We start from the raw sequence: 25,876 nt of genomic DNA on the forward strand, positions 1-25,876 counted from the left end.
TCATGAGGAATAGCTGGTAATGTCAAGTAGAATAGATGATAAAATTATTAAATTATGTAGTATTGTCTAATCTGCTCACATAGCTTTGCCTGTTACAAGTGACAAACTAATATGCCATCAAACTTGACAGCCCTCTTAGTTTATTGCAGAAACTTGACATAAACTGTCGTTCATGTGCTCCAGAAGTGATGTGTTTCGGATAACAGGAAATACATTCCTCCGGCACCTTATAAAACCAGACAGTTGGCTGAGTGTTACATGAAAGAAAGTGTGGAGTCCAGTTCATAATAACAAATTCAGCTTAGACTGAATATATGTGCTTGTCTTCTTGCTTTCCTTTCATAGAAATTTGCAGAGCTATTCTTTTAAAAAGAATGATATGATTAGAAGATATGCAGAAAGTCATTGTATGCAGTCTGTTGCGGAGGTGTAGACTCAGACGATGTGAAGTTATGCTTCAACATGGCATAATGACTTCAGTGGAGATAAAATCTGTCAGTCAAATCTCTGGCCTATACAGTACTTGAAGTGGATGTTTTCCTGGGGTTCAAGGCATGCCAGGGCAGATCAGCAAACAGGAGTCCAGGTTTCAACCCTCAGTTGTAATGGTTGCATTCGGGTTTCAGTTCCTCAGTGTGTGATGTGAAGGGTGGGATGAACATCATCCCTTTCAGGTAGGCCCAGTGAAGGGTGATGCAGAGGAGCATCTCCTTCCGCTGCCTTGGCCCGTGTTCCTTCATCTGGTTGCTTCTATCCATATTAATACATGTCTGGCTTCCTTCCTGGAAATAACTGCATGTGGTGCCAAGCCTGGTGGTGGTTTTGTAATGGGACTGATGAACATGTGGCTGTTCAGCTGGCTTCCACCAGTCACGTCTTGGACAGAAACTTTTCTTCAGAGGCAAAGTGGTTTGCCACTGCACTGACCCACTGCTACACTGAAATAATACCAGTCAGTTGAGAACATCCTTATGTCTTAAAATGTATCTAAGTCAAATTACTCAGACTGGAGTATATGTGAAGCTGCTTTTAGTGTAGTTGCTGATGACAGAAGATGAGAGTATATAATGTGAATACAAAATTTTGCATCTCGTTGGATTGAGTGTGTTCCCTACCAGTGAGACAGCCACAACAGCTAGACCAAGAAAACGAAAATTGCTCCAATAGAAGCTTTATTTCGTGCTCTTTTTATCTACCTGCGCTATTCTGTAAACTGCAATTGATTAGAAACCAGGTATAAGAGTAAATATGATCTCTGTTCTGTTTTATTTTGTGTAGTTCTTAAGTGCAGCATCTAAGAAAAGCTGTTAAGAGTTAACAGTTTTGTATTAATAGCTGTTTCTCTCCCTTTCTGAGTTTAAAAGCCGACCTATATGCAGAGTTCTGGAAGAACTGGAGGTTAGCTTCCCAAATTCTCTTTTGGGAAGAAGGCTTCTATCCCTTGCATAAACTCAGCTGCTTTATTTCCATCTGTTTGCTCTCTGGTGCATCGTCGGAAGATGATCTGATATTTGAAATTTCTTGCCTCTACACTACTCAGAATAAATTTTTGCCAAAAGTGCTGATCCAGATTAGCAAGAACATGACACATCCGTGAAGTATCAGACATGATAAAAATTAGTTTTAACACGTAGGATCAGGGCCATTAAGATTCCAACTAATTAGAGACTGAATTAGCCTTGAATTACAACCGATTTTCATATCTTTTTGAGATAGAAAGACAAAGTAGTAACAAGCAAAGAGATGGAGCTTTTAAAACTTTAGATTTCTCCAAGAAGGAGAATGGCTAGAATAAGATGAAGTTGCCTTTGTCTTGTTTCTCTTTTGAAAGTGTGTCGTTTAATCATTGTTCTTGGCACTTAGCTTTAGTTTTCTCTAGGTGTTTTAGGAATGAGAAACACTGCTAAATGATCATTCTTGATAAGCGGAAGATAACAGTTAAGTGTTTAAATTGTTTCACTGAGCTTGCTGGCGTCGCACGATGATGCTGATGCTGTTCAGCCACTGCACTCTCTCATCCGCTGTATTTTAAAAAGAGCATATATTTGTGTAAGTCTGTGCTGTATTTCCACAAGTCTTTGAAACAGCCTCAGTGCACTCCTCAGTTACAGGCATCAGAAGATATATTGGTCAAAAGCTTAAAATTTATTTATTCAGTAAGGTTTACTGCGATATTAAACCAGTTGAGCTTACCTAACTTCTCTTAAAACTGCATAGAATAATTTAGCTGGTTGATGGGGTGTTTCCTGTGGAAGAAATACCTCACAGATTGCAGCCTTTGTTTTGGGTGGGAAGAATGAAGTGAGTATTGTTGCCTGTGAGCCATTTGGTTGGAGATAAATCCCTCAATATCGGATCGTCTGCGGGGGTTGTGTGCTTGTCTTAAAAAAAAAATCTGTGCATTTAGTCAGTAGGGGCAATTGGTGAATGTTGATGGCTGCCTATAAAAAGGCAGGACAGAGTATGTAAGAGAAAAAAACTAAGTATGTAGAAAGAGCCAGAGTCCATTCAAGTCTGGTTTGTATGGCAATTAATTCAGCCAGTTTTGAGTCAAATTTTAAGTCTGTTTGAGCTTAAGTTCAGTCAAGCACATGCTAATTTTGTCCTTATTCAGAAAAGTGCTTACATTGACCATATGCTTAAATATCATCAGCTGCTGAATTAAACTCTGAAATCCCTCAGGTGTTCTGCTGGCTTGCTTTTATTGCAGCCTCTGTACCTCCTAACAGGAGGTTGGCATAAGAATATCTTTGGTGGCATAAGAATTTTGGGAGCTGAGCAGAAATTGGTGACTATATAATGTTGTCACATTTTGGGCTTAAGGGAAGCTCAAAATGCAGCTCTACGTTCTTCATCTAGTGACTTAATTAAGTCACTGGTGAAAATATCAGATCACTGTAGAATTAATATTGAAGTTTTAAAGAGCACTATAAAAATCTATTCTTCCTTTCTAAAGGTACTGCTTGCTATAGTTTTTCTCAAATATTTGTGCAGCTCTTCTTTGGAAGATCCGAAGGTTTAAATTGTAATTGAAAGCCCTTTCAAAATTTTTTGCCTTTTTTTTTTTTTTTTTTTTAACCTCCAGTGCATTTTACACTGCAAATGCTTTGTTTTCCTCTGATCTGTGCAAGTTCTATGTGTTAGTAATAAATGATTATTTACATTTTTCAACTTGACACAGTTTTGCCTTGGAGCTTAAGTGTGAGGAGAGGAAGCTAGAATATTAATTTTGTTAGCTTAGCCAAATATAAGATGAAGGTGCAGAAAGCTAAGTGCAAACGGCTGCTGACTATGACAAGGGGTACTTGGTGAATGCTGTTTTAATGATGTTAAAGTTAGAAAATATGTTGATGAGTATCTTGAGCAAGATTAATTTATATAACTTGTTATAACTTGCAAGAGGGCTTGAGATTTATATCTAATAAATATTGATGGTTTGTAGCTGAGTTTGCTGTGCAGATAAATGCCATCTGACTTATTGTCAAGCTTGTTTTAACCTTCAGAAATAACTTTTTAGGAGAGAAACATACTGCAAAAGCTATCTGGCAGAAAGTCAAGGATTGGAGTCTTGGTGTTCTTACCATTGCTATTTGTAGTGAGAAAGATTGACAGTGTGTGGGGTTTTTTTTTGTTTGTTTGGGGTTTTTTGTTTGTTTGTTTTTGTTTTTAAATTTAAAATATTTAATTCTTTAGCTCTTGTTCCACCCAGCAAAGCATTTCAGTGAATGATTAATTCTGCAGCTGTCCCTTTATTTCAGGGAATACTATTGAGGCAGAACACTTTTTTTGATTCTTCATCCAGAGTCATCTGAGATCATATGTAGTCCTTCTGTTTAGATAAGCTAGCTTTTCTTTGGGACCCACTGGTGCTAGAGTGCTGTATTCATAGAAGTTTCTGGGAGGGCTTAAAAAGTCTTTTGTATATTCTTTAATATGTTACAGTGCTTTCTTAAATGTATGCTGGGGACAAATGTTCGTTTTAAACAGGGTGCGGGGAATACACAGGTAATACAAAAGGAGTTTTACCTCAGAGCACCCCTCTTGCTTCTGCTCGGTGTGCTGCTGCTGTTTCCTGCCCTTCTCCCTGGCCTCGATTCAGTTACAGATAGCTGAGTATCTGCTTTCAGAAAAATCTGAAAAGCAGTGGAGGTTACCCGAGTTGGGGATTATGTGCATCAAAATGCAGTATTTACATCCAAGAGATAATTACATACTGTCTGGGAGAGTATAACATGTAGCAGTGGATTCCGCCGGAGCTGCTAATACGCGTTATGCCGTTAGCACAGCCCGGACGAGTGCGATGTGAAGGGAAGCGGTGTAGGCAGGACAATAAGGTAGATGCTTGGTTCTGCTACTGACTTCTGGGTTGACTGTTGCAAATCGTGCTGAGTAGATCTCTGCTTCTCTCCTGTGCCTCTTTCAATTGAAATCTCTTCAAGAAAGATGCAGTTGCTTGATAGGTTGTGAAATACTGTGAATTAAAGCCTTAATAATATTATGGTGTGACTTGCTTTCATCAATGGTAATTCACATGTTGTCCTGATGAGACTTTTTGAAAAGTGTTGCCTGATTTGACCATTAGAGTAACGTTTTCACTGTGTTAAAATGAGTAGTTTGTGTTTTCTCTTAAAGCTGTGAATGCCAGGGCATCTTTCTTGTGCTTTAAAAGAATGGTATAAGAAAAAAAGACATAGAGACTCTGAAAACTATGGATCTGGTGCAGCCAACACTTGCAATCTGGCTTCTAGTGAAGTCAATGCCAAAGATGTGATTGACTCAGTACAGCAGGGATTTTGTTTGTGATCTGATGTGTAAATTTAAGTGTCTGTGTATTCAACAATGTCAACAGTTTCCTTGAAAGAAAAGTAATGCTTGTTAACATCATCAGGTGTTAAACTGTATTTTTAATTAAAGTTTTTCTCAGGAACATAAAGTCATCATCATTTTGAAAGCAAAATGCTTTAGATTAACAGTGAGGAGATATTAGATTTGGGAAAGTGTAATAAAGGTTCCAAGTACTTATTTATTGCTAGACTCACATTTTCAATATTATATATTCTGAAATTATTTTTTAGGGTTGCTACTCCAGTTACTTTCTGGCTGGTGAGCAAAGCTTACTTTGTTCACCTTTCCGGATGCGTGGCTATGAATTTTAGCTTCCGTGTAGAATTTGTGCTTCGGCTTCAGCATTCTTGCAGTAAGATGCTGATAGAGTTGCGAACTTTGTTTTTCTTTATCATGTGTGAGGCTTTTAGGTCAGAAACATCTTGGAATAAATAGCTGATCTACAGATTTTTTAAAAATATTTATTTATTTATTTTAAAAAAACATGTCTGCAAAATCTACTTTTATATTTTGAGCATGAAATGGAAAGGAAGGACCTAGGAGTTGTAAGAAAGAATACAGTTCTCTATTTTAACCAACCTGATGTTTGCAGAACCTGGTTAGGAACTCTTAATTACTATAATTACATACAATAACAAAACTGAAGTCCTTTGGAGAAACCCAAGGCAATTTCCAGTGGTGTTTGTGGATGGACTAATTATTTTAATACATTTGGAGTAATGCCTCTTAGCTCTTTTTATTTTTTTTTTCTTCAGCATCACTATAAACAAAAACTTCCCTTGCAAAAGACTTATTAGTTGTAATTTGTTGGATAGATAGAAGCCATTGGGAAACAGACAACAGAGCTCTGTTGGGTACACGTTCTGTGTGGTTTTGATCTATTTAGGCTTTTGGGGATTTCTCCCAGAGTGTTGCTGAAGTTTCAACTTCTGACAATTTGATTGAGGAAATAGTCCATCCTGTATCTGACTTGAAAATAATATTAGGAATAAAAAGGGATGGGGAAAGACCAAAGCTCCTAGGAGCTTGAAAACAGTTTTAGAGGAGTGGATCCTTCAGAGAGATACCAATGCTTACTCTCTGTTTGCACAGCTAGAGTCGCAAGAGTAGAGGTGGCTTATGAAGCCTCAAGACTGATGGTTTAATGGACGGCTGTTAGCATTTGGGGTGCTGGGAGCTGACATAAAGGAAAAATGCTGTTGACTTTCTATTACTAAGTTATTATCTCTAGTAATTTCCATTGCAAGTTCCCCTTTCTCTTATTTCTGTGTACGCAAAAAAAAATTTAATTGCTGGTAACTCCTGTACTCAATACAGTGATTTTACAGATGGACATCGGTGGTGTTACAATGAGTGAAAAGATGTGACTTTTTTTTTTTTTTTTTTTTCTTAATTGGAACCAATGGAGTTCACGCACTGGGATGTGCATGCGCTCAGAATCACTGTATTCATAATGCTATAACACCGTACATCTTATTAAATTGGTACACTTCTGTGCTTTTCTTCACTGTTTGGGATCTTTGGCCTAGAGTCTTTGAACCTTGGGTTTTGTGCTAGGAGTCCTTAAGAAATGGCCAAATAAAAAGCTAAACCACAAAAAAATAGCAGCAATCTGATAGTGTAAATCCACTGGAGGTAATAGGAGTGAGGATGCCAGCTAGAAGTAGTGTGTCTTGTCAGCAATTTTACTCTTCTTCTAAATAAGGTCATTTAAGGTAGAAGTAAAAATACTCTGCTAGAACTAGAGATTCAGTACCTGTGGGAGATTTAAAAAAAAAAAAAGTCAAAGCTAGTTATCAGCAAAATTTGTCTTGGCTCTGTCAGCTTTTGTAAAAACAATCTTTTTAATGTCTTCATTAACTGTTGGATTAGTACACCACCATACAGCAGGCTGGCAATGTCATGTCAACTTCTGGAAGAAAAAATTGTCTGAGTTTAGTAGTCTACAGTTTAACTTCTTGTTCCTTTTAGTTATCTGCAAGTGTACTTGTTTGAACCCTCCAAGCAAAACTATGCCCACATCTGCCAGAAGCTTATTGTACCTACCATTCTGGCAAGTCCCTACAAGTGCTTTTTTGGCAGAGTTTTGGTTGAAGTTCAAGTATTTGCACAGTAAGCTCAAAAGGAAACTTCAGTGTGTGAATCCGTATGTACCTTAAATAAAAAAAAAATAGGGGAGGAGGAGAAAAAAAAAAAAAAGCTGTTGTAACCATGGTTTGACACAGGTCCAGTTGTTACCTACTGCTCGTCAGCTCTAATCTGTGCGTAGCAGCTTGTTTCCGCTCCTCTCTTGAGGTTAAACTTCTATCAGTGGGAGAATTTGAGATCAGAAGGCTTCCAGAAACTTACTCTGCAGAGCTGTTGGTGTGAAAAGGCTCAGTCTGAATCTAGAGGCCAGCCAGTTTAAATGTGGGTATAGAGATTGGAACTGCTTTGCGTTCTTTCCACCTTTGATCTAGAAATAATTTTATTTGGTGATTTGGGAAGAGAAAAGCTGATGGGCAAATGGGTTCTGTTGAATCAAGGTTTCTCCTCTTCTTGGCTCTGTGCAGACCTGGGTCAGGAAAGTGCTGAGGAAGTGTATGGATGGCTTTGGCAAAAGGTCCAAAGTGCAGACAGGCTGCTGTTGTGAAACAGCAGCAGTTCCACTTGTGGAAGGAAGCACAGCCCTCTGAGCACTGATGAGCGGTGAATATAGCTAAAAAGCTGGAGAGTGGGTCTGCCTTCCGAGAAATGATTGGCAGGGCTGGAACATAACTCATTACAGAAGCAGCAGAAGATTGGGAAACATTAGTTTATGCCGATTCAAATTGCTCTGATCCCTAGAGGCTTGGCAGTGTGATTCACCGCTATGAAATATTCAGGTTTTAATCATCATTGCCTAGTGCCAAAACTGTAACTTGGTTGTTTCTAAAATGTTGAGCTTCTATTCTGCATAAACAAGCGTGAATGTGTACAGAAAGTGCATGTAAATAGGTACAAAGTGTAGCTATACACTAAACTTTTAAAAACATGGATTTATCTAAAAATGTATACCCATTTATTTTCACTTGTCTGCAAACTTAAAAGGACTGTGGAAAAAATGACCTGTCTGCTGGGAATGATTTCTGTATGTTTTGGTGGTTGAAGAGTAGGGCACAGAACTGAGCAATCGGGTGTGCTAGCAGATTAGCAGTGGCTCAGCATAGAGGATTTAATGTCTGGTCATATACTTTTTTTCACAGTAGCTTAAATGTATGTCTGAATTGCTCTCAAGCTTTATTTAAAATATAAAATCCCAATTTTGTCAGTATGTCAAACTTTGCTGAGTCTGAAGTTGAATTTTTGTGAAAGCTGATATTTTTGTTTCAGATTTGCCCAGTGGTTCCTCACTACCAGACTTACTGCTTCAGAACAGTCCACATTTACAGATAGCCCTTTTCCTTCAGCTGTTTTCTAGGAACACCAAATCCTGGTAACTCTTCCTTATGAATCTGGCTGTTCATGTAGCCTGGAGTCGTTACGCTTCCTGTTACCCAAACGAGCTGTCCCCTGATAAATGCGGACAAGCCTTGCTGTTCTACCATATCGCTGCATTGTCCTGTTTCTACCCTATCGTGGAAGTGTGTGGTGCTCCTGGAAACACGATGTTCCCAGCTCTCCCCCTCCACCTAGTCAACACTGCTTGCCTGCCAATTTATTCTCTTTGAATGTGGGTTTGGTCACTCTCGTACAGCTATGCCAAGAATTACTTAGTAATTGCAGCGGGATTTGGAGTGACCATATAACGGAGGGGAAAACAGATTTGTATAATTTCTGCTTCTTGAAGATGCATTAGGGGGGACTCACAGGATTGTTAAAACACAACTCAAATGTGGACTCTTAACGGATTCCAGAGGCCCTCTGGTCTGCTTGATGATCTGAAGGTTTCTGTTTTGACATGATACTGAAGGAAATAAAAGTGCATGAGACATGGGCTTTGACTGAGCAAAAGGGACGTTTAAAAACCTAACCTTAATATCTTTTGTGGGGGTCATTTATCTATTTTGTTTTTTTGTTTTTTGTTTTTTTTTTCCTTCTAGAGAACCAAAAGGTACTCTTTTTTTTTTTCCTAAGTTCTTGTTAAAGTTCTGATACTCCACTTTCCTCATGTATACTGTCAGAGCAATGCCATTCAACTCTCTTAACAATCTCTGAACTCACCCCGAAAGATAAGATGATAGGAAAAAGTAAAATTCCTGGTGTTACTAATGCAGAAGCTGGGTGTGTGAGGATGGCTTGTGTTCTGCTCTAAAATGCATTGCTCTCATTTTGATCCCTGTGCTCATGTTAAGGTCTTTTCTGCACAGCTGAAGTGGGAAGTAGCTAATGGATTATATTAGACCCAAGATGTTTGTGTGTGTGGTTTTCTTCTCAGAATTTAACAGAAAAGGTGAGCTTTGTGTTTCGGCATTTGGAGAGAAGCATAAGGTGTGCTTTAAATCCCAGGTAAAATTGATTTTCCAGAGTTGCAGCATCTGAGGTGACTATGTTGGACCATAAGGCCTCAGAGGCCTGCTTGCTGCAGCAGGAAGGATTCCAGTGCTGTCTGATTTTTCTTACAAGGCTTTAGCTTGTTGATTAATATTGATTGCTAAAGGAATTGGCCACTTGAGTAGATGCTGAATCAAATAATCCCCTCAGTTCTTGCTTTGCAAATCCATTGTCATGGAACAAGCTGCTGAGAAGCTTTGCATACGTGCCACAGCGTGATGGGAAATTCTCTCACTGTCCAACTGGTAAAAAATTGCACCTTTTTTCTTTTTCTTCAGGTACTATTGACAAGGGATATTTGTGCATAAATTTTAGGGTAATAGTTTGTAGTTATCTAATAGAATAACAACAAAAGGCCAGGAGTAGCTTTTTGATATCTCTAAATGATTTAGACACAGTAAGTTTTGGCCTTCTAAACCGCATGGGTAGTGCTGGAAAATTTTTCCACATTTTTCTGTCTAAAAGCTCTATACCACTGATACAGCTCCTGACAGATAGACAGCATGAACAGAGCACCTGTAGCTAATGCAGCTATTAAGTTTTGTATTCTGAACTGGTCTCTGAGATGTTGGTGACAAACCATCAACTGTTCCCGCTCCACCTGCTTGAGACCTTTGCAGTGGTGTGAGGTGTATGACAGGTACATTGGGATGCTGGCTTGGGGGAGCAGGGAGCAGGTAATACCATAGAAAATTGCCAGGGATTTTGTATACAAGGTCCAGAGAAATGCTGTTGTTCTGCTCAGTGTTATTGGAATACTTGGAGTATAAACTCCAGCTGATATTTGTAAGAGATTACTGCCTATGTGTGAAAGTAAAGGTGATCCAAAGGGGAGATGCAGGATCAGCCACGTAAGCCTTGTTTCTGCTAATTCTCAGGGAAGTCAAGCGATTCCTGTTGTGGTGCTATTTACAGGCTTTGAGCCTCTGGCTGAAAGACTGTTGGTTACCTGTTACTCTCTTCAGGGTCCAACTGCTCTGTTGGTTACCTCTTTCTGTCCTTGATGCTGAATTTCCTCTCTACTACTGCATTTTTCATTGTTCACAGGAAAAGCTCAGCTAAAGTCTTCTTACTTAATTCTTAATTTCACATTAGCTATAGCTATAATTATTGTGAAAATACTTGTTTTATTTGATAACTTCAAATAACCAGTTACTAAATATTTCTCACTCAACTTACTTCTATGCTATTTCAAAGTATTTCAAATTATTTGATTACAGGAGGAAACTATTAACATAGGAAATAGGCGATATGGAAAAGCCTTTCAACTTTGAGGGGGCGGAAGTATATACTGCAAGTCATGAATTGCATCGTACTGTATCGGGCATCCGCATAGTGCAGCTGTACTTTTGTGTTAGGAGTAGCAGAATTGTCATTAATAAAGGGGTTCGTTCAGAAGATGATCCTTGTAAAAGGGCCTTTGGAGACAGACAGACAGTTTGCCCTCAGTTCGGTTTCTGATTAAATTCCTGAGGCTGAATTTCTTGTAACAAGAAATTAGCTCCTGGATGAATTTTGAGAGGAAAAGTATTGGCTAAGAGCTATTTGTGACCATCTGGGCTTCAGGACAAGCAAATGTGCTAGAGGTGGGAAACACAGCCACACAGATATGCATACCCAGGTTATGGTTCACTGGTTTTTCTTTCTCCTTTGGGAGGAGGTCTCAGCCATTGACCACTGAGAGCAGAAGCCTATCACAAAGGAAAGAAACATCAGAACTGGTGAACAGAAAAGAGAATCAATTTTTTTTTTTTTTAAGATGCAAAGAAAACATCAGAAGTAGTTAAAATGTAGCTTATTATTACAAAATAGTATGAAGCATTAAATGTAATGGAATATATATTGAACCTTCAAGGCCAGGTTGGTCGGGGCTCTGAGCAACCTGATCCAGTTGAAGATGTCCCTGTTTGTTGCAGGGGGGTTGGAGTAGATGGCCTTTAAAGGTCCCTTCCAACACAAACCGTTCTATGATTCCATAATAAATACCTGAAAGCACATGTAGCGCAAAAAATAATAATGATGTTCCTAGCACTGTCTTTGAACATGGTGCATGAAGAAGTTTCAACTAATAGATTAATGTCTTCCGTTTTTGAGGTCTCTGAACTTGCCTAGACCCTTAGGATCACTAGGAAGTCTTCTGAAAATGATTGAAATTACTTTCCTAGCAAAAGAAACGAGTTAGTATTCAGCACTAATGCTCTATTTTCCTCCTCACTCCCACCATGCGCTGGTTCAGGGGGAGGTGGATGACCGAACACCTGAGGCAGAACTGGTTCTTTTGCTGATTTTGCAAACCTAGAGCTAATCCATTGGTTTTAAACAGCTTTTCTGTAGTGCGTATGAAATACACTGAAGTCATGGTGCCACTGCACAAGTCTTTACTAGTAGTGATATTGTTGCCAAATGATCTCTGCATATTGATAATGAACTTTCTCTGTTATGCATGTAACTTTCCCTGGGGTGGTGTGAAACTAGATCACCACAATGATTTTTGAAATGGAAACCTGTTTGAAAGCTCGTATTAGTGGTGATTTGACAGTTGTTTGGCTTTGTTATTTTAAGTGACTTCTTATAATGGAGTCAGTTTATAAAAATAAAGGGGGGTGAGTGGTGTGTATGGACAGATGCTGCTGTATAAGACCCAGACATCCAATACAGAAAGGTCCTGTCTCTGAAACTAATAGAAGTCAAATAGTTAAGCTGCAAGGGTGGATCTGTGATAACTCAGTTAAACGTGTGATGCTGTACTAGCAGATGCATCCCTCTTCTCTGCTAACTTATCCCTTGCAAACACTGATGAGAATTTGAAAGACTTGAACTATTAATTCAGAGTTGCATTCCGTTAGACTTAGCTGCAGTTGTCACGAGACATCTTTGGGGATCTGAGAAAGTTTGTTTTGCAGCCTTTTCTTATATCGTTGCATACAAGCCTTGCTTTTGGTTAGGAAGGCGAAGTGCTAGGGACTTGTACACTCCCACTGCATCTTTTAGCTAGGGATCCAGATTGTGTTGTCAAAATAAAAATTCCAGGTAATTTGTTGGAAAGCTTATGTGTTTTACAGGCTAGGCAAAATTTAATAGCAATTGTAGCTTCTTGAAATGTGTGTTCTTGGTGGGGGGGGTGGGGAAGAGATGTGAACTTGAGTGGTTTAAAAAAAAAAAAAGGGATTAAGGTTTTTTGTTTGTTGGTTTCGGGTTTTTTTCCCTAAAAAAAAAAAGGTTTGACAAGATTTGATTACTTGCATTACAAGTAATCAATATTTTTGAATAGAAAAAAGACATTTCCAACACATTCTACAGAGAGGTGCTTAAAACCAGCGTCAGAACTCCCTGGACTTTCCATGCATATATATTGAGGAAAGAAGAGCACAAACCAAAGCAGACTCTTTTCCTTGTCTCACCACAGCGGCCGATGGCGCTGAGGAGGGGGTGTCAGCCCTGGGGTAGCTGGCTGCTCAGGCTGTGGTTTGTTCGGCTGCGGCAGCAGCTTTGTGCAGGGAGCCGTGGAGCTGGTCCGAGTGCCTCATGCCAGTACCCTGATTTCCATTCCCCTTACCTTCGCAGTTAGTTCACGCAGTGATACGCTGCGCACGGCCTGAAGGACAGGCGAGCTATCTTGTCCCTGGGGTTGGTGCTGGTTCCTGGACCAGTGCGAAAGCTGGTAGTGGTTGTGTGTTACTTAATAATACAGACTATTACTCTTACAGTTCTGTGTATAGATAATGATTAATATACTGAAATTGATTGTGAATTACTTTGTTGCTATGTCATGAAATCAATTCAGTGATGTAATAACTTTTGTATTATTACTGTAAATACTATATTACCTTTCTTGGGACTCAGTATAACGAGACATAAGCATGTTCTTAAATGAATTTTGGTCGTGGCTTTTTTTTTTCCTACATGATGTAGATTTGCACTAATGATGGTTGGAAATAAATATATTTGTATTTTATAACAGTGGTCTGTAAACAAACAGGCTAGAAAATATTTTCCAGTGACAGCAGCTTTTCCTGGCTACTTTGATATCAACATTTGGCATTATCTAGTTACTCGGCTCAGTGCATTCTTGAATCACTTACAGGAAAAAAAAAAAATAAAGCCTCCATAGGACTCTAGATTTTTTTTTTTTTTTTTTTTTTTTTTAAGCAGCAGACGAAGATTCTTTATGTACTTGTTAAAAAAATCTTTACCGTTCATTTTTTTTTTTCCTATATAAACAGAAATGTTCTTTGAAGAAATTTATGCCATCATGGGGAGTGGAACACTTGGTTGAGTTTTTCCTGTTAATACTTTCTAAGTGGACTCTGGGTGTAGACATGCTTCTTTTGAGCAGTCTTTGGCACCGTGTTTAGCTTTGTATGTGTCCGTATTGTGCTCCAGAGATATTATTACAACTCATTTAAACAGATGCGGGGTAGTTTAAAACAAATTAATTTGGGTTCCACTAGCAGGGCTGCTGTGGGGCTGAGGTTTCACTGGCAGAGTATCTAGCTAGAGCTGGTGTTTCTGTGTGTTTCATGTTGATGTTTTTATGGCTGAGGCTCACCTAGAGTAGCTGCTTTAGAGGCAAGTCAGCTAGGTCTTTGCATGCTTGCAGTTGTGCCTGGCTTGTCACTGAAGGTTGTGTTCCCCCTTTGCTGCATTTTAAACCAGTGAGTTTCAATAAAGTTACAGAGGATGAAAGTTGAGAGTAGCTTTGTAAGATGGGTCTGCAGTCTGTGCATAAAATGGACAGAAATGGGATTTTACTTCCCTTCACTGGCAGTTGGCATATCACAGCCAGGCAAGGTGCCAGCAGCTGGCATCTGTCTCCAGATTTCCCATATTGACAAGAGTCATTCAGAGCTGATAAAAACATTAGGTCTAGTCATAACTTGCCCCAGTGAAGGTTCACAATAGCTTTAAGATACTATCTCGGTCTCCATCATTTTCCTGAGCTGAGGCTGTCAGATTGACAGTTTCTGCACATGATCTGTTTTACTGGCTCGCTAGCTGGTGAGCAGCTTGTGTTTAAATCTTTGTCTTGCCGAAGCTGCTGGATGCTTTGCTATTGACCTCAATGCTCCTTTTTCCCCACCCCATATGCCATTGAACTAACATATTTCAAATAGAGATCAAATTTGTAAACACTGTCGGGGCGGCCAGAGCTCCTTTAGGCTGCTGGGTGGTGAGGTGATTGACGATGGCGTTACTGGTCCTTACAGGAGATGAGGGGAAGTGGATGGGCTTCAGTCCCTGAAATTGCTGCTCCCTCATATTGCTACCTGTTTACTGCAAAAGACAGAAACCTCCTTTCAACCATTCTCCCTCATGTTTTAGCCTCTCTCCTGCTGCCAAGAATATTTTTAGTCTGCGTCAAGAGAAAATGAATTCATGCCTTCAGGATTTGTACTCTTTGCTCTGTGCTATATGATAGCAACCCAGTGAGATGCGCGAGTGGAAACTGCATTAATGATTGATAAAAGCTGAGAGCTGTTTAAATTTTTTTCCTGTTTAATGACTATCAATAATTTAATGCATTTACTGTACGTTTTTAAGAAATAACAGCCATATTACAGGCTTGGGTTTAATAGGCTAAATGATTCAAGCTTCAAAAAACACAGATTTCTGACATGAAGTGTATCCTCTTTTTAATTAAGAATAAGACAGAAAAATATGAAATCAGGCTTGCAAGATGGAGATAGAGCTTGCAGAACAAATATATCTTCATGCCCCCTCCCCACCCCCTATATCCTTCGGGCTGTTACGTTAGAGCCGGGTGCCGCTCTTGCCCTGCAGAGAGTGGTGGCCAAGCTGGGTGAGAAGGTGTCTGTAGTCACATCAGCACGTGGCCCGCAGACAGTGGCACGCAGGAGGCCACACTGCCACCCTGGCAGGGAGCCCCAGGAGGATGCTGTTCTCCAGGACGTGGCCATGCGTCTGACTTCCCTGTCCCTTGCATCCTAGGTCCTGAGTCTCACAACAGCGCTGTTACTTCAGCTGGTTTGTCAGCATGCCGTCACCTAAGCCACTTGAGAAAGGATGAGGAGCATGGCTTTTAGAGAAATAATTGTTCCTTCTAGATCTAGTTTAAAAGGGAGAAATACATGCTTTTAAAAATTATCCCCTCACTATTTCTTTGGAAGAGACCAAATTTTTTAAGTGATGAGCATCTTCCATTGTGCTTGGGTGCACTGGGTTTGGTCCTCAAGGCTTTGCATATATAAAATTTGGGGTATAAAATCTTACTTGTGCTAGGTATGTACCTTTTTTTTTAGTGCTTAAGAGAAAATTAAATCTTGTTTTCATTATTGATGGTCATGGTAGTTAGACTGGTAAGTAAACGTCATGCATATGTTGGTATGTTTTAATAACCGTGTTATCTAAATGCATGTGAATAGTGCGTCTGTAAACTTAGATTTTCACATGGACAAATGTCATTTTGAGAAGAAAGCTGTTTTTTTTTTTTTCAGGATCCAAAGAAAGCAGATGGGGAAATAGAGATAGGTATAACATTTAAGCTGCAGAAAATAATTGTGTAAACACTTCTAAATAAAGATATGGAAACATAATATACTTGGCATCTGATAAAAGTGGTTCCGATTAATAAAAATTATGCTTGTTGTTTAGCAATTGTACTTCATATAAGTAAAGCACAGAGTCTTATATTTAGAGATCTATTGATGGGTAGATCCCATGAGTTCACTAAGACCTGGGCAAATCAAAGGAAAATGTATTTAGGTCTTTATTTTGATTCACTCTTACTGTGCTGTTTATCCTTTGTCTGTGCTTCTGCAACAATATTATGACAACTTTTTCTTGGCTCTTTGTAATAGATACTTGAGAAGAGCTTCCTGTCTTTGTGCAGGTACAGTTCTGGGAAAATAGTATTTATGTTTGACAAAGCTTGTTTCTTTACAAATATCTCCAGTACAGGTGTTTGTGGTGGAAGAGCTTACGCTCTTCTGTGTACACAGTTCTATGTGCTTGCACGCACACATACATGCATGGATAACAGAGATAGACTTTTAATTCATCCTAAACTAAATGAGAACTTGTTAATTTCTAGCTTGTTCTCTTTATGTTGGTGTAGGTAAGTGCTATGTTATATGCAAGTTTCATTTCATGCTGACTCTGCCCAAACTGTAGATACTAGAAAATAGTTTGGAGAAGAAACCTGCCGCAGGAGGAGGTGAGATTCCTGGCTTCAAAATGTGGAGTTTAGAGTCCTGCCCTGAGAGTTAAGGCCTAAAATACCTGCGAGATGCCACTGCCATTAGTGACAGAGAGACTACAGGCTAATATGTTTCAGTAAGGTTTCTGAGAGAAACTTATGGTACTGTTCTAAGAAACATTTTAACTACAGGTTTTACAAGAATGTATCTGGGAAAAGGTCTTTTCCTGTTTCATCATAATGGTTAAGAATAGGTTTGGTTTTTTTTTAACTTCCTTGTTTGTTTATTACAGTGAGAAATTGAGATTACTTTTTCCCCTCAATAGATATATTAATGGAATTGTTACTTTACTACATCTTCTAGATAGGTTGAAAAATAAATAGAAAGAAAATGAAAAAACCTTTTTACTATGATATAAACGTGACGTATTTCTATTAGTACACGCTGAGTGCAGATTTAGTTCACCTAAAGACAAGCACCTGTTTGTTAAATGTAAATTGAAGAACCTGGAGAATGCTTCCCCCCCGCCCCCCATAAATTGTGTGAGGTGGTTATGATGGACTTCCCCCTCTGCCTCCCTTTTAAACCCTGCTTTGTCTTGTGTTGTGAACACGGTTTGGGGAGGGGACTGATACATACAGCAGCACTCTAATCTAATTATTTTCTCTAGTTCTTGTTGTAATGGAAGTAATAAACATCACAGAGCTAGGAAATCTAAACTACAAAATCTTCCAGCTAGGTTGTGTGTGATGGAGGCTCCCTTTAACAGAGTAGATCCCCAAAGGGCTGATGGGGTCCCCAGGGAAGGGTCAGACAGGAGAAGGTGAGCAAGCTCTTCACTAGTTGTGTGGTACAGACTGCAAGTGAAGGGAGTTACTTTGCCAAAACTCCTTATTTTCTGATCTTAAGAAGTCTCTTAAGTTACAAACTAGATCCTGGCAAATGTCATGCAGAATCTTTGGGTTTAGCTGTGGGAAGTAGGTTAGCTTTGGGTAACACCTGGAAAAAACATTGTATTTTCATTATGCAGCTGGAGGAGTAACTCTGGCACTAATCCTCCAGAAAGAAGTCAAGATCACATTTCAGAATCCCTGGTCCAGGTTTCAATCGTCAGCTTAGGTACTGTCCAGAATAAGCGTGTATAGTGTGAGATACAACAAAAACCCAGCTCTAGCTGGAGGAATCGAGGATTAATTTTATTAAGCTTGATACAGGAAAGCAACTCGGCTAAATCCACTGCAGAAGTTGACTCACACACCATCTGAGGGTGTTTGTCTTAACATATGCCTCTTCATTTAGCTAATGTTGATGTCAATGATACAGTTTCCCAGTTTTCTGTTTGTTTCCTTTCTGTAGTGGCTGTATACCCAAAACAATTTGACATTTTTCTTATACAAATTATCTCTGGCCCTGCCAGAATTTAGTCAAGTCTTTTGGTAATGTAAGTAATCTTGCTAGGTTTCTCCACTTTGAATTTGACTTCTGGGAAATGCATTATTTGTTTGGGGTTTTTCTTTGTTTTGTTTGTATTTTTTTTTCTCCCTTGCATGAGTATTTGAGAGCCGAGCAATTTCACTTTCTTTGGGGCAAGTGATGTTGAGCCAAAGCTACATCCCTAAGTGGTACTTACGACAGATTTCTGTCTCCCTGAGAATGTTGTTAATAAACTAGGTTTTTTTGCACTTAGCCGTCTTTCTTGCCACTTCTTAATTTTATGTTTGATGAAAAATACGCTTTCTCCAAATCTTGTATGTCTGCTTAAATTACTTACCCTACCAGTAAAGAGGATGCAAGTGTAAAATTTTTTAAGCACTTAAAACGTAACCGGTATATCAATTCTTAGCAGACTTCACCTGACATATGGGGGGATTTCACTTAGCAGGAGGAAAAATGCTATCTAAAGCATCCTTTTGATTTAGTAATGAAAAAGAAAAACAAAATATGCATTTGAATTAGAGATACAAAACTAGTGTGTTGTCGAGACAGGGATACAATTTTTTTTTTTTTCTTGTATTTTGCAACCTGGTCTATGCTGAGCTGCTCAGTAAGTATTGATTAGTGCATAGCCTCGGGATGTACACATGTCAGGAGCGATTCACTGAGGGTCATTTCTTCTCCAGTCCCCACAATGAGGGCTGTAGTACTGTTTCCCTCTCTCTGATAAGTATAAGTTTGAGTACTCCAGGTGTTGGCTTAAGTTGCTTTGCATCAATTAGTACAAGAAGGCTGAAATCTGAGAGAAAGCAGAAATGCGATCGAGGGGTGTAAGACACTGAGAAAGTGGAAATAAACAGTGTGGGAAGGTCTGCCTTTAGGGAGCAGGTTGGGGAGGCAGGTTTTTGAGCAGCTATGTTTTTGTATTAGGATGCATTACTCTGCATTGTCAGATTATTGCTATGCCTATTTATGGGTGAAAGTAACAAGGCAGAAGAGGTTTTGAGTCAGTGATCTTGTTCTTTCTCTCCTTAGTGCACGTTTTTCTGTGTGTCATCTTCTGTGATCTTTATTTAGCTTTTCATTGTTTATTTACAGTGCCACTGTTACTTCATGAATTCTTTAAATCATTGCCTATCTGGAGGAAAATCTGGACAGAATTATTCTTGCAGCTTTAAGTCTTGCTGACAGGAGGAGAGAAGAAGAGAGCTTTTCATCCCTAGAGAAATGCAGGAACTGTGGCCATTTAGAATTGGACAGACATGGTTGGCTTTGAGAGATGCTGTGATGGGAGTGCTGCCTTTTATGTTCTCTCCTATCTGTTGGGGCCCCTTGTGTATAATCTTTTCCGGGAGACTAGGATCTGTATGCAGTTGCATGCTGTTAGCAGAAGGAGTAATTATCTTTTTGAGGGATGATAGAGGTGTGTGGGGAGATGTAAGGTAGCATAGACCTTTTTCCTTATTTTGATAACTTGCATTCAGATTTTCCATGGGACGGAAAGTGGTAGTGTTCTGTGTGAATATAAGCCGACAAAATGTGATGGAGAGCAGAGTGAACGTGTTTCCCTTTCCTCATTCCCCATGGAAAACACTGATTGTCATTTCCTCAAATATGTTAATGTCTTGCATGCACCCTTTAAAATAATTTTCCACTTGATTTTCCTGCCTTTCATCAGAGGTACTGGAGGTAGGGAGGGGCACATAAAATCTGGGTGTAAGTCTCCTAAAATTCATGTTAGGAGTAGGGCAGAGAGAGATGGTCTGAGGTGAGGGATTACAGTTCTATGGGAGTGAAGCTGGATTTCTAAATGGTATCTTTAGTCACAGAAAGGCTTTTTGGTTCCCTTTGCCTTCATTTTGGTACTTAATTTTTTTTTTCTGGCATTGTTACTGAAAGATCCAACATAGCTGGAATAGGTTATCTTAAGAAAATAGATTGTCTTAAGAAAAAGAGTAGTTGTCTAAAAAAGAAATAGAAGTTTTGATTAGTTGCACATACCTCATAATTCTAGGTATGATCATTGCAGGGAAGAGTACATAAGCACTTGAATGTCAGAATATTCCTGTATGTTCAGTATGCATGTTAGAATTTGCCTTTTGCCAACTATTTTCATAGTAAATGTGGCTCATTTGAATTTTTACAGAAGTGGGTGTGAGCTTGGCTGGAGCATATTTACTTACTAGAACGAGTGCTCAAGAATATTTTTGAATGGGACTCTATCCCATTCTAGTACGAGACTTTATCCCATTCTGATGTTGAATCCATCTTTGTTTTTCATAGGAGTAGGTGACTTGACCTTCATATTCCGTATTTTGATAAGGTGCCGATAGAAGAAGAAAATACAGGACAGCTTAAGCTGGTATTTCCGAACTGGAGAAGGAGAGGCACAGTAGCTCTTCCAAGGAGTTGTTGTAATCTGTAGTCTCTTCAAAAAACATGAAATCTAGTACTTACTTGTTTCTTTTTTTCTTCTTTTTTTTTTTTTTTTCCACCACTTAGGAAATGCTGTTGTGCTGAGGAAGAGAACGGCTCCCTGCTCTTTTTTTTCTTTTTTTTTTTTTTTTTTTTTCCTTCCCTCCCTTCCCATCCCCTCTCCTTTCTTCTTGCCTGAATTAGAAGCTCCAGGAATGTGCTAATTGGCGGCGGCCTCTTCAGAAAGGTAAGAGGTAATTGTTATCTGCTTTTCGAGGTGTCTTGCCTGCTCAGCTCCTTCTGGAAAGGAGGGTGATGTTAGAAGAAGCTTGTCTACATGGAGTTTAGACAAGTCTTCTGGTTAATGTGGATTGCCCTTCTAACTGTGTGAAGCAAACAGAAGAGAAGCTTTGTGAGCTTTTTGCTCTACCTTCTATATGGTAGAAGTAGAAGACTGCTTGAACTAGAAGACAAGATGTATTTTAAATGCTTGCAGAGAAAAAAAAATTGTGTAACTGTTGTACTGTAGACGGATTAACTAAATCTTTGTCTGAATATCAGCTTACGTGAAAAGACAGTGAGCTAGGTCTGGAGAAGCGAAGTTGAAGAATTGTGCCTAAAAAAAAATGCTTCTTTTGTTATTATAATATGTATATATCTAATCAGACATTGGTTGTTTTGTTGTTTTGTTTTAAACTTGATTTTATTCTCTGGGATCCTTCATGGTTTCATGGCTGGTTGTACCACTGACAGATAAGACAGGAACCAGCTGGATTCCCAGCTCTAGCTCTGAATGGTGTGTTTTGTGAAGAGTTGGAAACAGATGGCAATTCTTCACCTCTCCAGACTTTTTTTTAGTTTGGGGCAGAAGTGCAAAATGTGGTGGATGAGAGTTCAAGTGCAGTGCCTTTTTGGTGATATGTCTAAGCAATTAAATTTTGTAGTTACCTGGTGGTGTGATCCACATGTGATCCATGTCTGTCTTTCCACTTCAAGACGTTCAATTTATGTGTCAGGATATATAAAGTACAAAAAATTAGTGCTGTGATTCATAGAGCATCCTGAGCTGCATAAGTAGATTCAAGTCAGTTGCTAGACAAATTGCTTATACATGTTAGTACCAAACATGGGTGTTTAGATTTGTATTTGCTTGAGACCTGGCTGCAGTGTTTTGAGATGTTATTTCCCATTCCATCTTTGTGACAGACATTAATGCTCCGTGTAGTGAAGGCAATATCTTCTGTCTAGACCTCAGCCATTCCAGTTCACAGTTGATGTTTTAACTTAAACCAGTTCTGAGAAGGGGTTTATGCTAAGTTGCTAGGCTCTGAGTTGGGGAGGTCAATGCATGATACAAATATTTCTGCCAGATTTGCTCTGTGGTGCTAAACTTTGTGAAGAGTTTGGGAAGATAGTGTGGTGCAACGGTGTCTCAAATTGCCCCAGTGAGATTTATCAGAGTTCATTTGTCAGACCCCTGAGACTGACTGAGTACTCTAACTTATCAAGGATAAGCTGCAGACAGGTAATGTGCCTTGGGATGTTCTCTTTCTCATTCTCCTCGTTCTTGATGGTGCAGAAGCAAGCTAATTCTCTGTTGAATGGCCGCTACCAGCTGCCTGGCTACCTTCTGCGATAAAGCTAATGACCTAGTGGGCAAATGTTTCTTGGAGACTTTTCAGCTGAAGCAGAGACAAGGAGAAACATACAGACCAGCTAAAGGGTTCTCAAGGAGTTTGCAATTTCCCCAGGGCTCCTTCTGTGTAATTACCTGTCTATCGCTTTGTCTCCTATCTTTTAATGCGGGAGGAGTGTCAGACTCCAGGCTTCTAATCTTTGTTACTGTGGAAAGGCTGGTTACACTCCTCTTCTTGCACTTCAAAAATGGCAATCGCTTGGTCCCCAGCTGGTTCCCTGAATCTAACTTAAAAGTGTGTGATAGCTTTTCTCCGTGGTGCCAGACTAAATAATGCAGCTGCCTGTGCCGTTGCAGGCAGGCATTGCCTCCGCCACTGACACTGCGGCATGCAGAGAGGAGGAGCCCGCAGAGCCTCTGAGCCTGTTTGCTCCCAGACAAGTGAAGGCTCTGTAAAACTCCTTTGAAACGAAGAATTTTGGGGCACACTGAGGCGTGGGAGGCTTGCCTGAGCTGCAGGTGTGGAGGAAAGCCGCTATTAAGATTCATAGCTCCAACTGAGTTTTTGTGTAGTTTCTGAATGCCTTCCAATTCCCTGGGTTGGAGGCTGAGGGAAGCACAAGCTTTGCAAGCTGTTTTGCAGGATCGTAGGCATCAGTTGTTGTTACTGCCTCCCTCCCAGCACGTGTCTTACACAGTGACATGCAGCACAGACAAGTGGCTCTGCTCAATCCATAGGGTCAACTGAGAGGGTGTGTACAGCTCGCAGCCACTTTTTTTTTCCTGGCTGGATGCATCTGTTTGTCCCTCTCGTGCAGCACTGGAAATTTGGAAGGGATTCCCTGCTTGCTGCTTCCGTCCTCCTTCCCCTGCAAGCGCTTCCCGAGCTGCAACACGTCAGACGGATTGTCCCTCCAAAGCCATGCTTTGGGAATGACTCCAGCACAAACACCTTGTCTGTGTGCTCTTTTCTGTCCTTATGAGAAGGAAATTGTCCCCATGTGGGACAGGGTCCTTTTCCAGCTGCTGCAGTAACTTGCGTGCCCAGGAAATGTATGTTGCTGAACTCCTTTATGGTACCTTTGTAAAACGTGCTTTAACTGTCTGCAAATGTATGATATTTAAGCAGCAGAGTCTGTATTATGAAATGCAGTCATGCAGACTGTATTGCTCGGGGTGAAAAGCTTGGGGAGGAGAGGCTGGATGTGATAGTGAAATTTGAGAACCAAAGCAAAAGGAAATTCTTGCCCATGTGTTGGACTAGAGCAGGGCCAGGAAAGGTGGAGGATGGGGAACTGCAGACCCTTTCCCAGACTGTGAATGTAGAAGGGGGGATAGAAAGGAGGGGAGAGGCAGGGCAGGAACGGGACAACAAAAAGACTAGGCTGAGTAGTGGCCCACAGTGTTTTGTTTGCTGCCTTTAATGCTATACTTTCTCCCTTGATTTCCTGTAACTAAACTTGGACAAAGATAATTTAAAAATTTTTTTTTTGTGTATTGAAAAAGCAACTATACCTCTGTTCAGATTGTTTCAGAAGTTGTGTTTCTTATCGATGCATCTAGAGTGATGATTTTGCAATGATTTTTTGAAAGAACTTTCATTTCCCTCTTTATTTCCCCCTGTTTTCCTCTCTCTCGTTTGTACCAACGTGAACCATCTCCAAAGGAAAGGTGATACTGCTGCTAGCTAACACTTCAGGTGGGTCACACTGTCTACATTAAGCAACATGCCTGTAATAACTTACTTGTCATTGGGAAGCTTACCCTGTTTGTTTGCATTTCTCTTTTCATATATAAATCAAGTTCATAGCTCTTGAGCTTTTGTAGAGCATTTCAACAAAATGTTTGTTTCAAGTCAGGGATTATTTTTTTGTTTTCCCCCCAAATCCTTTGAGATAAGTTTGAGGTTAGGATTTTTCATTCAACGACTGTATTCAGTAAAATGAAGTGTCTGTCAAAGTTGTATTGCACCTTACAAGAGGATGACGGGTTCTTCCAGAGTCCTCAGTTTGCAAAGCCTTAACCGGTCTCCTAGTTTAAATCAGGACTTTACCACTGCTTAAGGCTTTTAAGTACTTAATTTCATGTTAACAATGAGCCTGTACTCTCTTGTTTTTTAATGAAACCTTTGATATCTTTCTGATTTTCATTACATAAAGGTTACAGGTTTTAATTTTTTATTCTGATGCGGAGGTGATTTAAATCTCAATTTTATTGGAGGAGAAAAACAATCTCCATCCCAGCAGTGCGATTTTCAGGTCATTTGTATGTTTAGAATCTGTTTATGATGTAGTATGTTTAAAAAAAAAAAAAAACCCAGAAAGCTGGATGCTTATTTTTTACTTCCAAAAAGATTGTTTTAAACATCTTCGATGGTTTTAAACACAAAGAAAGTGAGGAGTTTAAATTAACTTGTTCTTAAATTGTTTTTTTCATATAAAAGGTCTAACAAATACTAGGAAGCACAGTAAAAATCTGGCATATCTAGGCACAAGAAGCTAGGTTAAAATGGTAGTAAGAGCCATGATTTTGAATTTTCTTATCTTTTCAGTAGTTTGGGTTAGCTTGTTTCTGAGGGCAGACCTCACAGGTCCCGGGAAGTGAGTAAGGGAATAGGGTTGGAGGGAGAGGTGGTGAAAAGACTGCAAGGGATTGCCTCAGGGCACCTTATCTGTATGGAGGGCTTGAAGGTATTGTCTTCCCCTTGTAGTGTAGCTATGGCAATGACCATTTATTGTCACTGGTTAAAACTCTTCAGTTCTTTGGTGTTAGCAGAGCTAGCTCCCAGTCGCTTGGCTTTGCCCCAGTTGCAGCAGTTATGGCCTGCCTGCCTCAGTTGTCCTTAATGCAGTGGGGTTTTCGGTACTCCTTGCGGTCATCGTATTTGAGGTGTACAGACCTACTTGTGAACATAAAACTGACTTAACTTGCTTAGGAGTAAGTCCTACATGGAGTGACATGTTTCCTGGTGCTGGGGCCTCCTCTCCTTCCCCGCTCCACTATCCTGATGAGCTGCAAGTTTGGTCATTGCTCGACTTCTCTTCGCATCCACTCCCAAGGGTCGGAGGGACAATTCTGGAGGCTAGATGTCTGCCCACCATCACCCCAGGTGTGTAAGTAATTGCCCTGAGCATTCAGATGCCTTCTTATGCTTTCTGGAGCTTTGCAGGCCTGCTAGGAGGAGCTCTGGCTTGAGAGACTCGCAGTGACCGCTGCAGAGCGATGGGAGTGCAAGTCGACAGTCTGCGGGAAGGAGTTTTTGGAAAGAGCCTGTAGTGTTAATCCATAATTAGTGTCTGAGAGGAACAAAGTGTCATGCATGGTGTAGGTGGCAGGTTTTGGTATTTTGCTTTTGCTTATGTTACCTGTTAGTCCCTCAAAGAAAGCTGGAAGGCCCAAACTAGATTTGAATGTTGTTGAAGTTAGCAATGAAAAAAAGATCTCATCTGTTGCCTCATTTCCTTACAAGTGATGACTGTTCTCTTCTGCTAGGGAATGACCCATCTGGCTGAATACTTCATCTATGCCAAGATGCTTGTGAATTCCTTATGTATTTCAATAATTTACCTGTTTTAAAAAAAAAGCCAAAAAACAAACCAGCAGAATTTTTCTTCCTAAAACAAGTGTTTTGAAGTATGAACCGAAATAATGAATTGGTGTTTCAAAACCACGTTTCCCAGCTCTGTTTGTCTCTTTTCTACTGTGTCTGGTATACATCTGGTTAAAGTCTAGATGTGGCGCTGCCTGGGGCGTTGGGAGGACTGGGTGCTACTTACAGCTCAGGTGGTGGTGCCAGGATTGTTCATCCTGCTTCATCCCTTTTGGGCGTACCCCATGGGAAGACTCCTGTTCAGTCAGCCCAAGCACTATAGTAGAG

General features: G+C 39.9%; 1 protein-coding gene across 6 annotated transcripts in view; it reads left to right on the forward strand.

Moving 5' to 3' along the window:
- The window catches only part of ZMIZ1 (zinc finger MIZ-type containing 1), a 359,859-nt gene that overhangs the window by 29,403 nt on the left and 304,580 nt on the right, over positions 1 to 25,876 (forward strand). For 5 of the 6 annotated variants that reach the window (XM_086752205.1, XM_086752210.1, XM_086752208.1 and 2 more), the window contains exon 2: positions 20,451 to 20,610. The exons of the other annotated variant lie outside the window; for it this stretch is intronic. The gene's annotated coding sequence lies outside the window, so the exon portion shown is untranslated. The remainder of the gene's footprint in view (positions 1 to 20,450; positions 20,611 to 25,876) is intronic. 6 annotated transcript variants of the gene reach the window in all.

Source organism: Chlamydotis macqueenii, chromosome 7, assembly GCF_036417535.1.
Source record: "Chlamydotis macqueenii isolate bChlMac1 chromosome 7, bChlMac1.mat, whole genome shotgun sequence".
Taxonomy (NCBI): Eukaryota; Metazoa; Chordata; class Aves; order Otidiformes; family Otididae; genus Chlamydotis; species Chlamydotis macqueenii.